The sequence below is a fragment of the Vanessa tameamea genome, chromosome 7 (genome assembly GCF_037043105.1).
Source record: "Vanessa tameamea isolate UH-Manoa-2023 chromosome 7, ilVanTame1 primary haplotype, whole genome shotgun sequence".
NCBI lineage: Eukaryota > Metazoa > Arthropoda > Insecta > Lepidoptera > Nymphalidae > Vanessa > Vanessa tameamea.
In genome coordinates this window covers 2,504,228-2,523,370 of record NC_087315.1, presented here as the reverse complement: position 1 = coordinate 2,523,370, position 19,143 = coordinate 2,504,228, and the positions used below count along the sequence as shown (strand labels likewise).

At 31.4% G+C, this 19,143-nt stretch overlaps 1 protein-coding gene across 1 annotated transcript in view; it reads left to right on the top strand.

Annotated features, from left to right (window-relative positions):
* The window catches only part of LOC113400755 (terminal nucleotidyltransferase 5C), a 217,335-nt gene continuing 198,192 nt past the window's right edge, over positions 1-19,143 (top strand). The window contains exon 1 of the mRNA XM_026640403.2: positions 1-217. The gene's annotated coding sequence lies outside the window, so the exon portion shown is untranslated. The remainder of the gene's footprint in view (positions 218-19,143) is intronic.

Below are 19,143 nucleotides of genomic sequence, written 5' to 3'. Positions count from 1 at the left end.
GAGCCACGGCAGTGCCGCGCCGACTGCCGCGCGGAGTGAACGCCATTCGCGACCACGACGCGACCACACGCGCACCTGTGCACCTGTGCCCTGTGTTTATTGCTCTCAAAACACGTAAACAAACGAAACCGCTGTGAGAAGTGCAGCTAAGTGAGATCGGAACGTCGCACGCACGCCATCCGAGTACGCTGTGCCGAGTGACAGTTGCATTCTGCAGGTGCCTAGTTCTTTATTAATTGAAAAGTGATTGTAATGTGGTCACGGCCGCGGCTCACATGTCCGGCCCAGTTTTCACGATCGTTGCCTCCGTCTTAGAATTCCACTAGTTGCTTTGTTTGTTGGTAAATCTGGCGACACGAGAGCGATCGAGCGATGGCTGTGCCTCGGGCACTTGTTGATTCGGTTTCGGCGTTCTAATGACTTTGATGGTTATTACATTATAGTAGTTCATCTTATTCGTCTATTATGGTGCAAATTGCTTCATTTCGTAATACAAAGTAATTTGTTGCCACCGTAACAACGAATTAGCAATAATGACTAACATAACATCGGGAAAATGCCTGCTACATTTCAGACAATTAGAAAATTTTGATTATATTTATATGAATTCATAATGCTTGCATTTTATTAAATGGTCAAAAGTTAAAAATGATGGGCAACTAAATTTGCTGGGCAAAATTAAGGTATCTGAAAAAAAATCTTAGTTAAATGTTTAAAACATAATTGAACTTCTAATTGAAATTAAAATGAAAACAGCTTGTATCACAAATCGAGCAAATATACCAAAAAGTGTTGGTTAAAAAGAATTCCTAAAGCAATTCCAGAGTAATTATGACAGAAATAGGACTTGAAAGCGCTTTTCTAAGTTTCTTTTGCAAATTCCAATTCATCTTATTAATTTTTCTTTTATCTGAATGTATTTACTATTGCAAACATTTATTATAAACAAAACAACACAGATAAATAAGATATTTGGATAAATAAATCAGTTACGTAGTTCGCAGTTTGTTGATGACCAAATGAGTGCGTTTGATGTCTTTAAATATTTTGTTAGCCGTGTGCGCATTTGATTAAATATTTTAATAAAAGACGTTTATCAATTATCTTTATTTTGAGGCGAAATATTATCATTAAAATTATATATTTTGATTTAGGTCGGCTTGCGTCTATTATCTTTTTTTTATTTTCTTGGCTTATTTATTAGCTTGATTTCTTAATAAAATTATGCAAAATTTGTTTCAAATGTTTGTTAGAAGATTACCGTATGACCTTTCGGATATCGATAGATTGTTAACATATTTGCGTCGGGCACTCGTTTTCTGTACCAAGTAACCTTTTCAAGTTGCCCCTTCACACTCTGTTTATAACTTATAATTCACTTGTTTACTGCCAAGAGAATGTCTGCCCCTTGTTCAATTTGCGGTCTCAATTATCTTACGTTTCAAGAGCTTGCTGATCATATTGAAATTTGAAAAACTAATTGGTTTTAAAAGTTTTAAGTGGTCCATGAAATTTAAGAATATAGATTGAAGAGCTTGCAGCTTATATAATATTTTTATGATCCATTAAATAAAATAACTATCGATTTTTAAGCCGATTTTTCTCGGTTGTTTCTACATTTCGAACGAGTGGTATATTATATTTTAAAATTACAATTCAAAAGTCTCTGTAAGAGCTTACTCAAATAAACTATATTTTGGCGTTGCAGCTGAAAAAATAATTATATTTTAATGTAATTTTAATTGAAGTCTAAACTAACTTATTTATCCCAAGGAAGGAAATTTTAACACAAACCCTTTAACCGATGTCCAGTAATGCACTTTTTGTATCAAATTTACCAAAATAATGGCACCGTCATTTGTTTGGATTGGTTTATTTAAGGCGTTTTATCATTTTGATTGTTAAATTACAAGCCGTATCAGTCCTTTTGAATTAATATTTATGGGTTAAATTCGCTCAGCAGTACATTAAACATACCTTATGTTGCTTGTACGTTAGGAATCATTGGATTTTTTGAATTTTATTGTTTATCCATCAATTCTCGATCAGGTTTAAAGGATGCTGGGGTTATGTCATTGTCGTTTTTTCTCCTGAGATAATCATTATTTATTGTTGTTGCAATTTTTATAAAAAAAAAAATGGGTCGTCTTTTTCGGTTTTGTGCGCAACCGGTCTTGTTATATTTTTCGTGATGCTTGTTTTAATGTTTAGTATGATATGATTCGCTTTAGGCTTTTCGCTTTTATATCTTCGTGGTTTCTGTATAGAAGAATATATCTCAAGCTGCGAGTTTCGTAATTGGCGACTGAGAGTTGTTTTTAGTGCTATTTTCTTCATTAAAGTAACAACCGCCTCGACTATTCGTAAAGTAAGTGGGTGTTATGTCCCATGTGCCTCTAGTTATACTGGCTCACTCATCATATAAACCGAATCACAATAAATTAATATTGTTATTTGGCGGTAGAGTACTGATGATTAGTTGATACCCAGACCTGCTTTCACAAAGTCCTACCAAGTCAGTCAATACTTCGTGTTATGTGTTAATTATTAAAATATTTTGTTATATTTTGGGCCAATGTGTATTATTACTATTATTGCATATTATACTAATAGGTATGTTATTGGACTTATATACATGTTTAGATCAACTATCGATATTTTTTTTATAGAATGTTTGTGTGTGTGCGCTAGTTTATATATCAGTCGTAAATATAAATATATATTTGAATAAGCTACGGTACAATAACAGAACTACTTGCAGTAATGTGATAAAGATGACAAAAAAAAAATAAGAAACAGAAAGTAAACATTATTGCTTTTATTTATATTACCAAATTTTTATGAAAGCTAACTCAACTCTAGACATAATGTAATAGCTAGTTTCAAGTATCCGGCCGGTCTATAAAAGTGCACTTGATGCAGTTAGAAGATAAGACATGAAGAATCTTACAAGTTTTATTAGAAATATGTTCTAGGTGGAAAATAAAAACGGCTATTTGCAGCAGTATCATTTTCTGAATGCAGAATATTTTTTTTATTATTATTCAGTTGCCGCGGCTTCGCTCGTTTTAGGGGTTAGTCGTCAGACGATAGACATGAAAAGTAGTCTATGTATTTCCTTGGGAGAGCAAGCTTGATTCATAGCAATATTATCAAATTCGGTTTAGTGGTCTGCTCGTGAAAGACCAACAGACAGACTGACATTCGTATTTATAATATTATTATAGATTATTAGTAAAATAATTAGTTCGTTCCACTTGGTACAGCTATCCATTATGATTGGCATAATACTTCCAGAATATCACACGAGTGAAGAAACAAGCTAGAAGTAGATGTAATAATCATTTTAATAATTTATCTTCGTACATAGCATTTACATTAACAGCCTGTAGATAACCCACTGCTGGGCTAAGGCCTCCTCTCTCTTTGAGGAGAAGGTTTGAGCATATTCCATCACGCTGCTCCAATGCGGGTTGATGGAATACACATGTGGCAGAATTTCGTTGAAATTAGACACATGCAGGTTTCCTCACCGCCGGGCACGGGATGAATCATAAACACAAATTAAGCACATGAAAATTCAGTGGTGCATGCCTAGGTTTGAACCCGCAATCATCGGTTAAGATGCACACGTTCAAACCACTGAGCCATCTCGGCTCTAATCTTCGTACAGATCGGTTAATTAATGAACGAATATATCATAGTGACTGTTCGATATCTTATATTTTATTAGTCGGGTCTCGCCAAAATATATTAAATTGAAATCGGAACGTGATAAAAGCGGCTATCTAAATTTTATTTAAAACGTTTTTTCTATTTCGGGTTACGATTACTAATTAACAATTTATTTAATTTATATTCTATTTTAAATTTCGAACTTTATATTTTTCCCGTTCATATGCTACTGGACACATGCCTGAGTAGAATACATGGCAGTGTAACATATATTATGAGATATCATTGTATACGTCTTTTCTGAAACCTTTTATTTTTTTTAAATATTGTAATAAATTTTTGATTGTGTCACGTGACAGTAAGCGATGAGACTTGTACTGCTATTTATGACTCGCTGATCAGCGTGTTTTCACTCAAATGCTTTAAAAGTTTAAGATTAAGACGTATTTTAGCGAAAAGATCTTTTAGTGAACTTTTTTATCCTTTACCGAACTTTATGACAGTGATAACTGTATCGAAATCAGATTGTGTAAGAACATAAATTACACGTACAATAAATTTGTAAGGGTCGATGTTTTATTTATACGGAGATGAATTTAACGGTAATCAATTCTTTAGAAATTGTAGCATTTGTAAAATAACAAGCATTTTTGCTTTAATGAAATAAGATCGTTTGTTTTTATTACAAGCTCTAATTGTTCGTATGTGGATAAAATATTGTAACTGAATTTTCAATTAGTTCTATTGATCTAAAATTTTGCATATAATTGTGGTCTAGGTTTTAATATAATAGAGTATACTAGAATATATTGTAAAGGCGGCCTCCCCGCTTGTGGAGGAGGTTTGTATTGCATTTTAGGCAGGTTACACAGTGGGCACAGATCCTCATAATGTTTTCCTTCGCCGAGTATTATAAATACAAATTCATCACATGAAAACTCACAGCGTTTATCCAGGTTCCACCTGCAATCTGCTGCTAAGATTACGTCGATTGCGGGGCCATTTCAGGTTTTTTAACTGTTCATACTTTTAATTTAATAACTAGCTATCCATTATGGCTTTGCTCGGGAAGATTACGGATCGACAAAGAACAATTATATTAAACGACAATATTATTTTTTGTCCTAGAATATTCGCATGCTTACGCAAAACAGTTCACGAATATTTCATCATAATTGGATGAATGATTTAAGACATAGAGTAAGATGTAATTTGGATTATATCCCGTAGTGTAGTGAAGATAAAATTGTTGAAACTCAAAGCGGATAAACACGGCTGGTACATAACGCAAGTTGGATCAGTGATGTATCCCCTCTCACCTGATGCAACTCTGCGTCGTTTTAGATCACTTGCGTTTTATTAACATTGCATTGCCGAGAAAGTTTTTTTTTTTTTAATTGGTCAACACAATTGGCAATCCACTGCATTATGACAATACTATTTAATTTGATGATGTAACAGATAATTAATATAATTTTCTTTTTTTTTTTTCTTTTAAATAAGGCAAGGTCAGCTGTCTTTCTTTGTAAAAAAATCGTGTTGATAGTTTAAGTACTGTTTTGCTCTCATTATATTTAAATACTCCGATAGATATTATCAACTTTAGAAGACACCCAATTTTATAAAAAAAAAGGAGTTTTGACAGTTAGTTGAGTTGGTTTTTAACTAGGAAATAAATAATTTTGTTACAATGACAATATCAGTTAATTATTTATAAGTATAAAATATAAATAATGTTAATACTAGTTTCCGCCCGAGGCCTCGCCCGCATTTTATTTCACTTCACATTTTCACATTCATAATTTTAATTAGTATTACATTTACTTAGTGTATTAAATTGATATTAGAATACAATTCTGATACATTTTTAATACGAACGTCGAGTTTACTTTCAATCGTATTGACTTTAGAGCGAATGAAAATATTGCCTTAAGCTCGGTTGTTAAACAATTTTAAAATTGAAAATTGTCTATTTAAACATGTACACGTACATCTCACTATGTTATTTAAACATAGCTAACAGTGGAAAATTAAACATTCTCATACAACATTGAAAGTTAAAAGCTGTATTAGATTATTTTAAGAGATAGTTATGTACGTACGGATGGTTTCTATTTAAAAAAATTGTAAATTAGTAGTATTGTCCGTCCGAGTAGCATAGTCAAAATCAAAATCAAAATATACTTTATTCAAGTAGGCTATTTATTACAAGCAATTTTGAATCGTCATTTAACAAATTATATTAATTGAAGCTACCACCGGTTCAGAATGCAGATTCTACCGAGAAGAACCGGCAAGAAACTCATTGTCATGTCGGTAAGTCATTTAAAGGAGTGGGCCTTTGAAGGAGTTTCAAATTTCAGATGTCCAATGGAGAACTAATTCATCTTGATATATATATTTATGGTAGGCATTGGTCAATCGTAAAATTCGCCATTTTATATTCAAGGTCGGAAACGAATCCACGTGTAAAAGCATTGTTAAGGCAGATATTTGGGTAGTCGTAAAAGTCTGCCAAATCCGCTATTTTCAATTTGTTTACTCTCGATGACAAATAAATGGAATAACGTGGAAGCGAATGATAATGAAAATTAGAAAAAAGGAATCTGTATGAACCGTATATGTATTTTTTAATGTCCTGCTGATGTATTTATCTCTATAAGTACGTGATTCTCGAAGAATGCCGTGTCCATAGGACCTTTTTTTATGTATGCAATATTACTATAAAATCATTTTTCGTCGTATCGATGACGTTTTTTTGTTCATCAATATTGAATGTACATCGTTACGATTATATTATGAAGGTTGTTCTATAAAAAACACACAGAAAAGATTCGAGAAAAATCCGGAATATGACTTCGTCAACGAAATTTGTATTAATAAAAGTGAACTCAATTGATTATCAAAACAATAAAAATGTTTTCGTTTAAATTGAATAGACAAATATCTAATAACATTTACATTTACATAAAATGGCACTTATTTACTTTTTGCATCAATATTATGAAAAAAAAGTAAACCAATAATGTGTTTGAACATTATTCGCCCGGACGTACGACGTTTGCGGCTTAAAAAACTTGCTGATGACAGCTCTTTCAAGCTATGGCGTAAAAACGCCCACAACGAACGACGCAAAGGCGAATTTTAAATGTTACTCGGGCTAGGGTATAAACCAACAATGTCTGGATTGTTTGATTATAGGATTTGAATGTGAAGAGATGAATGAATTGAACCTTTTGAATTAATGCCATATGATATTTCTCGAATATTCAATTTCGTTTTATATATTAAGTAAAAATGATTATTTTATTGTTATTATTTGTGGATGTGTTATATGTATAACAATAAAATCGATTCGAATTTCGAAGTGTAAATAAAAACAATTGAACAGCGGTCGTTTACGTTCAAACAAAGCATTGAGTCGGTAAAACAGTAGCAAGCTTTATTTAGCACATTGGCAAGATTACTCGCGAAACCGTTAGGCGATTTCGCACGGAACGGTCTGTGAATGCGGAACACTTGTGTAATATGTAATTTGTTAATAAGCACCTGCATATAAGTGCATTTTAAATTGTTATTTTATTATTTAACGCAATTTACCCTTTCGAATGACGTAAAGACGGATGCACAAGGTCGAAGAATAAGCATGAACGAAATCATACGAAACGAAACGAACTACAGCGAATTAGTTTGATGTGGGTATTTGATTAAAAAAGCGCGCATTTTTTTAATTCTTTTTTATAGGCATAGTTTGGCCGACATGCGTATTGGCCACCTGATGGTAAGTGGTCACCACCGCCCACAAGCAATGGCGCTGTAAGAAATATTAACCATCCGTTACAACGCCAATGCGCCAAAAACCTTGGGAACTAAGTTTTATGTCCCTTGTGCCTGTAGTTACACTGGTGCACTACGGTACAGTTGCTTAGCGGTATATATAATATCTGATGAGCTGGCACAAAGCCCTACCATCAAGTAAATGATACTCCGCCGCCGACAGATTTTTTTTTTTTTATCGCTTTTCAGTCGTTCGTTCATTATGTTTACGTCAATGTGCCGCCGATCTATGATGTGAATATTGTGCCCGTAATCAGTTTATTTATAGTCTCTTATTACCCTTCAAACCGTAACACAGTATAATAAACTGATATTGCGTGGTAGGATAACTGGCGAGTGGGTGGCAGCCACCCAAGCTTGAACTAAGACCCACCACTTTTTATAATCTGACTATGCGTTTTGTAAAATAGCTATAATGTTTTTTGTGTATATATTGTGATTTGGTTCGAAGTTGCAAATACCTTTAGATTATAATCTATTTCGCGCAATTGTAATAGATTGTGAACGTTTATTCAATTTGCAATAAAATATAAATAATTTCGTTCATATATTATAGTTCATAATATTTCGGTTAGGTTAGGTTAGAGTTCGTACATGACGTATAAGAATGATATTAACGGTTCATCACTCGTAACGAAATAAATCGGCTACTGATGTACAATAACGAATAAGAACTAAGAATTGAATTATAAAACATCTGTAGGAATGATAAAAACACGTATACAAATTGCGAAATATTTATGAAAGTGAAATTGGCAATCTAATGTGCACTTCAAAATTCTTACGTAACATTATAAAATTACTCAAGATACGTTTTAATATATCCCATCCTTTCCTTTGATGCATAGTTTAGATGCAAGATAATTTTTTATTTTCTATTTGAGTATAAAATGCAATTTTGAGGTGAATGCTTTGAGATTTAATATTCTTGGCTTGCGAATATTTCCGTCGATTGTTTAGGGTGTGTACGTTTTTTTATTAAATTTCAATAAATATATATTTAATTTTTGTTTTATTTGTCGATACTAAGTTGATATTCTCTATCTGCAGTAAATTTTGCCTCAAATGTCAAATTAGAAGAACTGATAATAGTAATTTAAATAAAGAATATTTTGATTTGTTAACAAAATGTCTGGAAGTTAATACGTCACGCTTTCCCAGTGCGATTCGTTACACTTCCATGCTGAAATACATTTGATAAAATCACTTTTCCACTAAATGTTCCGATAAAACGAGATGAGATGTAACATCACAAAATAAGCACATGAAAACTATGTTGTGCTCACTTAGATTTGAAACTGCATTTGTACTTTATTCGTTGGCTTTATATAATACTAGCTGTCCGTCCCGACTTCGTACATCTCTCACCTTTGAAGTTGAAAATTAAAAAAAAAAAAAATCTTATCAGCGAACGTGAAAGATACAAATATGCTCAATTTCGCGTCTATCGTTTCAGAGATGTCGTGGTATTATTATTATAGCTTATTTAGTAGAATCAGTGCGAAGTTATACTGTTTATAGGTTGATGATAGCAATACTTACAATTGAATCCTGTAACATAATCATACATAAGTACCTTGAGCCTACATATAGTCAATAAAGAATATTTTCATATTCAATTATTTATAATTCTTCCAGTACGTTACTAGGGGCCTTTCTACTAATTTATAACAGTTACGATACGTTCCCGAATCTATTCCTAGCAAAAATTAAACTCACTGAATCGTGACTGGTCAATTCTACTAACTTATAACGGTTACGATACCTTTTCGATTTTATTACGATCCACCTTCGACTGAGCCTTAACGCATTCGTATTGTTAATAGAATAGGAAAACTGGAAAACGGCGACTACGTTTCGATTCGATTACGATAAATTGAGAATTTGTTGCTTAGTTGAATTAGCTTCCAGCTTCGACCTTTGATGGCTTAAATGTTCGCATATTATTACATTTTGTTAATTTGAATATTAAATTTTATAATTATATTCATACATTCTTCGACGTTTTGTTAAAATTTGTATTTTTATTGCATCTTTTATGTACTAATGAATATTCATTCGAAAATATTAATATAAATACACATTTATTAATACTTCACTTATAATTAAATGCTCTTGTTTAACTCACGATTTTATTAATTTTTGTATCATTTAAATGGAATATGATCCAAAAGCCTTCTCCTCAAAGGGAGAGAGAGGCCCAGCCGTGGGAAATTTACAGTTACTGTTAATGTGAATTATATTTTACATTTGAAAGTTAAGGAAAAATTACATCAACAAATTATGTTACTATGAATACCTATATGTGTTTATAAATATACCTATATCTGTATTTAATTTTGACTTCTGATTTAATTTGAAAAATCGTTAGTGTTTATGCGTCTCAGATTATTCTTAAAAACGTATAATTTGATTAGAAACATTACAAAGTGCACGAAACCGTTATTTTAAGGTTTAAGACACTTAATCCACTACGTTGCTCCAATGCGGCTTGGTGGATACATATGACAACATTTGCTCTGATTTAAAATAAAATAAAAATAACTCTAATTCATTGAAGGTTTGATGGCCCTGTGAATATATGATCTGTTCTAGATATATGTGTTTCAACATATATCGTTATATAATGTTAAGATAGCATTAACTTCAAAGTAATCTAAGGTAACTCCATTAGGTTTCGTAGTAACAAAAATGTACTTACAATAATTACAAATTTCGTTACCCTCTCTTTTCAGCAAAGAGTGAATTAGGTATGGATTGGGCGTGAATTTCTGTACGTTGGAGTCCATATTGTGATGAAAAAATGTCTATTTGAATTTTATAGCAACTGAAGAAGAATGGTTGCTTTTTGGAATCTCGATGTAAAACCGTATTAATTATCCAATCAGAGCTACTGGTTCTATGCAGTCGAATAACAGTGGTAATATTAACAGTATTTTATCACGCTGAGTTTCTTTCGCCGGTTCAAATCATGACAATCAATAAGAAAGTGTTAAGTTAATGTTGAATGAATATATTTGAATTTGAAATAGATTGCGTCTATTTTTAGTATCATTTAGTAACAATGTTATGAGTTTTTTATCTCCAAGGTAATTGTTTCTTTATGCCATTGTAATTTAACATTTTTTAATTTCTGGAAAACAATTATTGAATTCGACCCTTTTAGGTGTCAACAAAAACTGTGCTAGATTTTCACCACGATCGGATAAATGATATAAAAGACAGTCGGGAGCAACGACAGTACATTTATTTTCATTACTAGTAAAATAATATCTGTTTATTTATGCAAATAGTCATGCCAATCATTCGATTTGGCAAAGGTAGCTTTTCTTGTAGCTTTTTGTCGTTAATACGAGCTGCGTTCTTACGATTTCCATCCATTGCTTTATTTTCAATTGTTTTTGAATCCGCATTAAGTAATTTAAAGTAAAATTTTGGTATCTAGTAAACTGTATTGTTTTAACTTTTTTTTAACTTTGTCGTTTCATAAATTCAAATCATTTGTAAAAAATACATTGGTAATGAAGGCATTTTATTCGATACAAGATTATATTGATGATTAAAAAGCGTGGAGTTAATGCTTGTTGACTTCCAGGCAGGAGACATAACATACATATATAATTGTATTTAACTAACATGACTGTATTTTTAGATATTGAAAAAGAGTAACTACTGAGTTTATTGGCGGTTCTTCTCGGTAGAATCTACATTCCGAACCGATGGTAGCTTTACTTAATATAGTTAAATATAAAAGTGCTTGTCAAAGCCTACTTGAATAAAGTATATTTTGATTTTGATTGATTTTATTTTATTTTGGTCAATAAAGAGCCATTTTTGGTTCTGTCGACATGAATAATTTTAAATGTGCAAATATTTCTACTTAGAATAAATTTGATAATCAGATATCAGAAGCAATTTAAGATAGAAAATAGATCGAGAAATAGTTTTACTAACATAAAATTAAGATCTAAAAATTTTGACGTTGACACCAAAATCATTATTTTTATTAGATAAGATTATCCTCATCGACTTTAAATTTATAAATACATATTATTTGTTTTGTTTTTTCCCTTTCGGTTGCATTTAATTACCACTCTTGCTCATAATGTACAAATTCACTATAAATATGCAAAATTAAGGAAAAGAGTTTAATGTTGCTGTTTAAAGTTTAACGCTGAGAGACATTTCGTTTTAAATTATGTTTTCAATTATAATATAATTATTAACGTATTGGTCTAAAAAATATCTGAGTCATAATGACATTCTGAAATAAAATAAAAAACTTCTTATGTTATGCTAGGAATATATTATATATCTCTAGTTGCACCACGCGGATTCCTTCGCTAAACATTACTGCTCCGCCCACGTGAGTCAAAGGCCGTAGCGTGATGTTATAATAGTCTACTAGTTCCCCGACCCGACTATCTACGAATAAAATTGTTTTAAATTTGAAATTTCCTAAAATCCTTTCTTAGCGAATATTGACGTTTTATAATAAAACTGTGTAATTTTAGCTGTAATTAATTAGCTTCTGATCTTCCAAGATGAATGCCCTTAAGTGCTATGTGATGCAAAAAATATTTTCTAAGCGGGCGAGTAGATCCTATATATGAAATGAACGTTAATGTAATCACTGAAAAAAATACGTTAATACAGGTCTAATGGTTCCTTTTTCCAAATTTAATTTCCCAAGTTACTCTTCTCTTCTTTCATTTTGATATTTTCCTGTTAAAAAGTCTTACCATGATTAGGTTGCGTTCAAATTAGTCTTTTCGATTTTTCTTTTCATTTACATGCTTAGCTAAGTAGCTGGTTTAATATCAACCTTTATTTCAATTACTCTGGTTACTTTAATGTGGGTCTAGTAGGTGATAAAGCCACTCGTTGGAACGTCAAGGTCGATACCTTTTTCAAGTTTCACGCTGATAATAAAAGTTTTTGCGGTGTCATTTGAGTCAGATTTTTCATAATAACATGTTTAAATAAATATTACATTTTAATTGTTTTTGTTTTTTTTTTTAATAAGCGCCACAAGATCAATAATTATATTTTACATATTTTGTGTTTCGTTCTCTTTTAATGTTTGTACATACAACGCTGGAACACTTAAGCGAGATTTTTCTTAAAATTTATTTTATGAAAATACATAAATTTCTACGTCAAATTACTTGTATTGAAATATGATATCGCAACATACTTTATATCATATAAAATAACAAAAAGTAACTAATAGATAATACGTTTAATATAATTATTTTCTTCCTTTTAGAAAATTGATACAAAAGATTTAATAATATTTAATTTTTAGTTTTCGCTTGACATGCTTTTAAGTCTGTTTATTTTAATTAAGGCGTCATTGTTGCACCTTTCGCTTCCCTGATAATTTACTGCAATTTAGTTCTTCATTAAGGAGAGCTACCTGTGAATTCACCTTTTTTATAGGTACACGTGCTTGGGCTGTAATGAAAAGCTTTCGCCAGATAACGAGGTATATTGTGTACTGTGCAAGCCCAGTATCATATAATTGGTAATAATCTTCGTTTTGCTTTGCGACTATGCTCATATTTTGCTGGAAATTAGGTGACCATATTTTAAAACTCCCGAAGGAACGATCGTGAATGAATGAAACATTCAAACACACAACATTTTGAATTTAATATACATATTAATATACATATTATTCAGAGAACATAAATCGCTACTCATTAAGAATTCAACGATCATTTAATAATTATTATATATGAATAATAATGAGAACTGTCTATTAATTTAAATTTTATAAATAATATAATGTTTTCACAATTTTATAGTGATGTAATGAAGTTCATGTTTAAACTTGTTCATCGGTGTTATGCAGAAATTTTAACATAATATTTAGATTTTATGTTTGATAAACTGTTTTATACGTGTTTTTGTTGTAACCCGAATTTTTGGACACATTTTATTCATCATATAGTTAGTTGTATAAGATATTTACGTTTTGTTTTTATTATTATTCGTTTTATTTATTATGGTATAATTGATTTTGTTTGTAATAACATTTCTGACAACAGATTTATATAAAATATAATTATCACATGATATTTCTTACATTTAAATTTAATTTATATTTATAATTCTTTAAGAGCGTAGTTTGTAAGCGTGGGAATTAATTTTAGAACACACACATAGGTACTTTTCAATAATACAGTTGCATTGTGCAGTGTATCGTACGCATCCCCGGAGATAATTAGTTGCTTGTTTTCGGTGCAACGAATAAATTAAATTTTCATTGCGCGTTCATAACGTAGGATTTATAAAAATACATTTAATTATGAGTAATGTATTAGCTATAAGGTTGTCACTCGCAAACGCAATTATAAATTATTTGTTAGCAAAGGGTGCGGTCAGAGTGCATTAAGATGCCAAATATTCATTATGATTTTTATTGTTTCAACTGCTTTCGTCTAACTAAATAATAATAATAATTTTCTTGATATTTTAAGGTTGGTAGATATACCGAATTAAATTAAAGTAAAGACACATTAAATAATCACTTCTTAAATTTTATAAATATAAATAACGAAGTTAAATATATTTTTTTCCAATACTCTATTTTTAAGTAAAATATTCAAAAAAAAAATTTTAAATCAACTTCTCGTCCATTTCGGTACAAATACTATTTTTCATAGTGAGCAATTCGGTTTTACAAGAGGTTGCTCGACAACTGATGCGAGAATAGCACTTCTTAAACATATTTACGATGCTTGACAAAAATCACAGAATGCTATTGGAGTATTCTGTGATTTGTCTAAAGCATTTGATTGTGTAGAACACGAGACGCTTCTTTATAAGCTCAAATACTACGGTATTAAAGGTAAAGCTCTTGATCTCATTGCTTCATATTTAAGTCAAAGAGTCCAGCAAGTTTTCATTAATGGCATAAAGTTTTCTGGATCTACGTTATAAATGAGTGTTCCACAAGGATCAATTTTGGGTCCCTTTCTATTTCTAGTATATATAAATGATCTTCCTTTCTATGTTAAAGGTATTTGTGTTATAATGTTGTTTGTTGACGATACTTCACTGATTTTTAAGGTAGACAGGAAAAAACTGACTATGACGATGTGAACGGTGCATTATCACAGATACACGATTGGTTTACAGTAAATAATTTAGTTTTGAATACTCAAAAAACGAAATGTGTAGTTTTTACTCTACCAAATTTTAGAAAGCAAAATTATAATATATCTTTAAATGGTGGCCGTCTTGATGTAGCCAATATTACGGTTTTTTTGGGAATAGCATTGGATTCCAATCTTCAGTGGAGTCCTCATTTATCGTCCCTGACAGGAAGACTCAGCTCCGCAGCATAAAAATTAACAATTGTGTCCCACGACACTCGCGCCCCACCCTCATGCTAACTTGTCTATGTGTGCGTAGACGTTTTGCGAAATTATAAGAGTCGGCTCGAAATAAAAATTGACGTGCTCTCACCTTGAGCTCTGGGGAGGGACTGAAAATTTATTGACAGCGATGTCGAATAATAAGTCAAAACCGTCAAATTATTTTCTCCATACTAAAATGTATGGACGACGAATGCCAAAAAGTAAGCAATATTTAAATAAAAATTACTATAATATTGTGAGATATAATAGAAATTGAACACGGTGAACTTATTATTTACACTTTCGTGTCCCCATATAACCAAAAATACATGTATAAACTAGCCGCTAAATAGCTTAAAAAATGTTAATAGAAAAGGTCGATTTCAGTGTTTGGAGTGATGTTGACGATTAATTTACCAGGTTATTGATACAAATTTTATAAATATCATGCGGTGAAACTTGAGATATATCTATTGAGATACTGAATGTATTTTTTTATCCATATTCAATGCTCCAGTTTTAAGATATTTTAAAAATAGTAAGCGCTATTTTGGCGTTCCGCAAGGACTGTCCTCTTAATGACCATTGTTTCGAATTTTAACACGAAAACTTTATATTTTTCCTTGTGGTCGATACTTATAAATACATACTATTGATTCTATTAATGTGTCGATACAAAAGTGCTTATAAATAAAAAATATTATGTTTTTTTATTATTATTTTAAAGAGTAAGTTCTTGTGCAGCTCTGGCTCTTTTAACTCTATCAACGTAGAGCGAGATTGTCTTTCTCTGTTTAAATATCAGCACAATTATGACAATCTTGACATGTCAATCATGCATGTCTTACCGACATCACTTTATCACCTTTTCTAGGAATATATTCGTAATAGCATAACCAGTGCTGTTTCGTAATTATGTGGATCTCAAAAGTTATATACAATACTAGTTATCAGCGGAGGCTTCGCGTTTTAGGAGCTGGTTGTCAGGTGCTAGGAATAAAGAGTAGCCTGTAGTATGTCCTTTATTAAAGCTTGCTTCATACCAAATTCATCGAATTCGGTTCAGCGGTTAGGCCGTGAAAGAGCGACAGACAGACAGAGTTACGTTCGTATTTATAATATTAGTATAGATTAATTTTTTTTCCTAAATTGTCATCAGCATTTTGTTACCCCTTGCCAGCTGAAGTCTTCTGCTCTTTTCTCTACACTAGGACCGACTTTCTATATACAGTTCTTATGTATAGTTTTGCGTTCATGGTCAGTCAGGACGTTGCCATTTATATATAGATATATATGCATTTATATAAATAACTATTTGATTGATGTTTAATTAATTACTGTATTTGAAATATATCCCACTAAGTTACATTTTATAACATAATTATTTATACTATTGTCTGTAGTTTTCCAATGGTAAACAGTTGTTTGTATAATTATGTCATCGTTTAAATTTATGAGTGCTAAGTGAGCCAGTGTAATTATAGACTAAAGTTATATGACAGCATATATCCCATAGTTGGTATTGCACTGTAAAGCACGATTAACACATAATATAATCACAATATATCATTTCTTATATGGCCAGAGATGACTCTACCATAAAATGGCTTATTTACAAAAACACTACTTATAACTTGGAAAAGTCTAACTTAGCGGTGGGAACGTAAACGTGTTGTCAGTAATCCGACTAGAACCTACTTTGTACTAAGCGACGTATTACATCGTGTTGATGAAGGCAGAAGTGTCATTAATCATATTTTATATGCATATGTGTGTATAGCATATTTTAACCATAAATTAAAGAGATAGTGAAGACAAATAGACAACTTTCGCATTGAATTGACGATTTGTCATTGGTCGAGATCTTGAATAGTCATTATTAATTTTGTGACGAAATTACATTTTGAATATCGAAGTACTTTGGAACTTTGGATGTAAAATTAAAGCAGGTTTAAGTAGTTAAGTGAAACAGTGTTCTATTAGTAATATTATAAATGCGAAAGTACTCCGTCTGTTACTTTTTCACGCTTAAACTGCTGAACTGATTTAGATGAAATTTGGTATGGCGATAGTTTGATATTGACCCTTGAAGGAGAAAAATTTGGGGGGGGTTGTTTATGTGATATAGGTAAAGTTTTATAAATGTAGTAAAGCCGCTTCAGCTATTATTTCAATTAATACGTAAATATATATTGATAAAGAACTGTTTGTAGTGCATAAAATAACAGAACATTTAGACATTTCTATGAGACATGTACCCTTCTTCGATTGGAATAGGCTGTAACTGTTAAAGCACATAAATCCGTTGGCTTAGATGTGAGACGATACATTTTTATACACCATACTTTTGAAACTTGTAAGAAACTACACGTAAGAATCAAATCACGAAGGAACAGAAGGAATTACATTAGCCGAATTTTATTAATGAAATGATCGACCTGTTAAAATGTTAATTTTTATTTGTGTTTCATACGCTTTATTTTCAATTCTTAGCAATAAATGTTTTTCAACTTAAATCGAACCACGTGATTATTAATGAATTAATTGCTCAACGTTACCAAGTTGTTGAAGTTGTGTGATGTTTACGTGAGCCGCTTATAATATTTTTATACAATCTCTTAATATATTTAAAACACACTCAACATGCTACAAAGGGACAAGAGGCTTAGAGCGATCTGTTTTACTTTCACCGTGCGTGACGTAATGCCGGCGACTCTACAATGGTCTTATTGTCAGTGCTTTCAAACTTGTATGGAATATGAACGAGATAAATTTGTAAGCAGATAGATTTTATTACATGGGAATATATTTTAAAACTATTTTTAATTCACTGACGACAGGAGATCTAAATATAACTTGTTAATACCTTTGTGCATTCACCGGTAGTTATAGAACCGAGTGCCTCGACTGTTTCATAAAATTTATGTTCTCTTTTAAATAAATATTTACATACAATTTTAATATGAAATGTTATGTTTTATGTAGAATTGGAAATGTTGAATGACTGGCAAACCGTGTACATAAAAATAAGTGTTTGTGTGCAATTCACACACGGTAGGAGTGAAATTTTAAGTCTGTTTTTGTGATACGTTTCAGCGAGTTTCAGCGAGCAACTTTTATCTAATCATTCTAAATTCCATAACCCCAACATTCTGAATAAGTTGAATACAATGATGAGAATGATAAGGGTCTGGAGTCTAGCCCGTTTTAGGCTCGTTCTATTTAGCACAATGAATTGCTGTATTTCTTAATGCAAGTCAGTCATAGTTGGGAATAGTTTCTTCTAATTAAAAAACTGTCTACGTTGGCCTTATTTTTTAATATTAGTTTTATAATCGTAGTAGTTATTATAGTTTTAATTGTGTGTACAATTATATGCACTCAAAGGCGCACTCATAATTCGACTGCATGACAACCCGACAAATAAGGAAAGAGATCAGGAACAACAGTTTTTCCAAAGCACGGGAGTGTAAAGCAGCCAACATGCTCGCTCCGGGATGATTTCTTGGTCGAAAAAATTCAGTAATTATCGGGCCTGTGCTCATAATTCAGGAAGTATACAATAAAAAAAAAAAAAAACGCTTTATAGTGTATACTTACCATTATATAATGGATATATTAAATATAAGTATAAGGATAAAGTAAAAAAATTACTCGTGTTAAAAACTCACATTTAAAACAATCGGAGATCCAGTAATGTACATCAGGCGTTTCCGTATCAATTAAAAATAGATGGTTTTTAATTTACCACTTTTATTACCTTTAATGGATTTTTTAGGTTGTCTTTCGATAATGAGCCTTTTTATCGATGTGTTGCGTTATGAAGGGTAAGCACAATTCAGAAGTGTCACCAAGTCTTACTGACAATATTTGATTATATAAAGACTATTTTATACTTATTGCATTATATACGAAGAGGTAAATAAAATGTATGATCTTAGTGTTAATGGTACCCTTTGCCTGTCAGCCTTTTTCTACTACCAAGTCTAATTCTTTCTGAGAATAAACTACCAGATATCCTTACAGGTCCTTTAGATCTCGTTTGCTCTAAAGTATTTCATAACAATTCGTATAAAATACATTATATTACAATATTAAAGCCTGTTATAGTAATTAGAACGTATTTCTTAACCATTTACTCAATCGTCGGTTTGTATATCTAAATTCCAGAATAAGCAGAGCAGAAAGAATTAGTATTCTAGGCTGTCTCGACGAGAGCCTGTAACGCATCGCAAAATTATTATCCAATTTCAAAAGATTTACT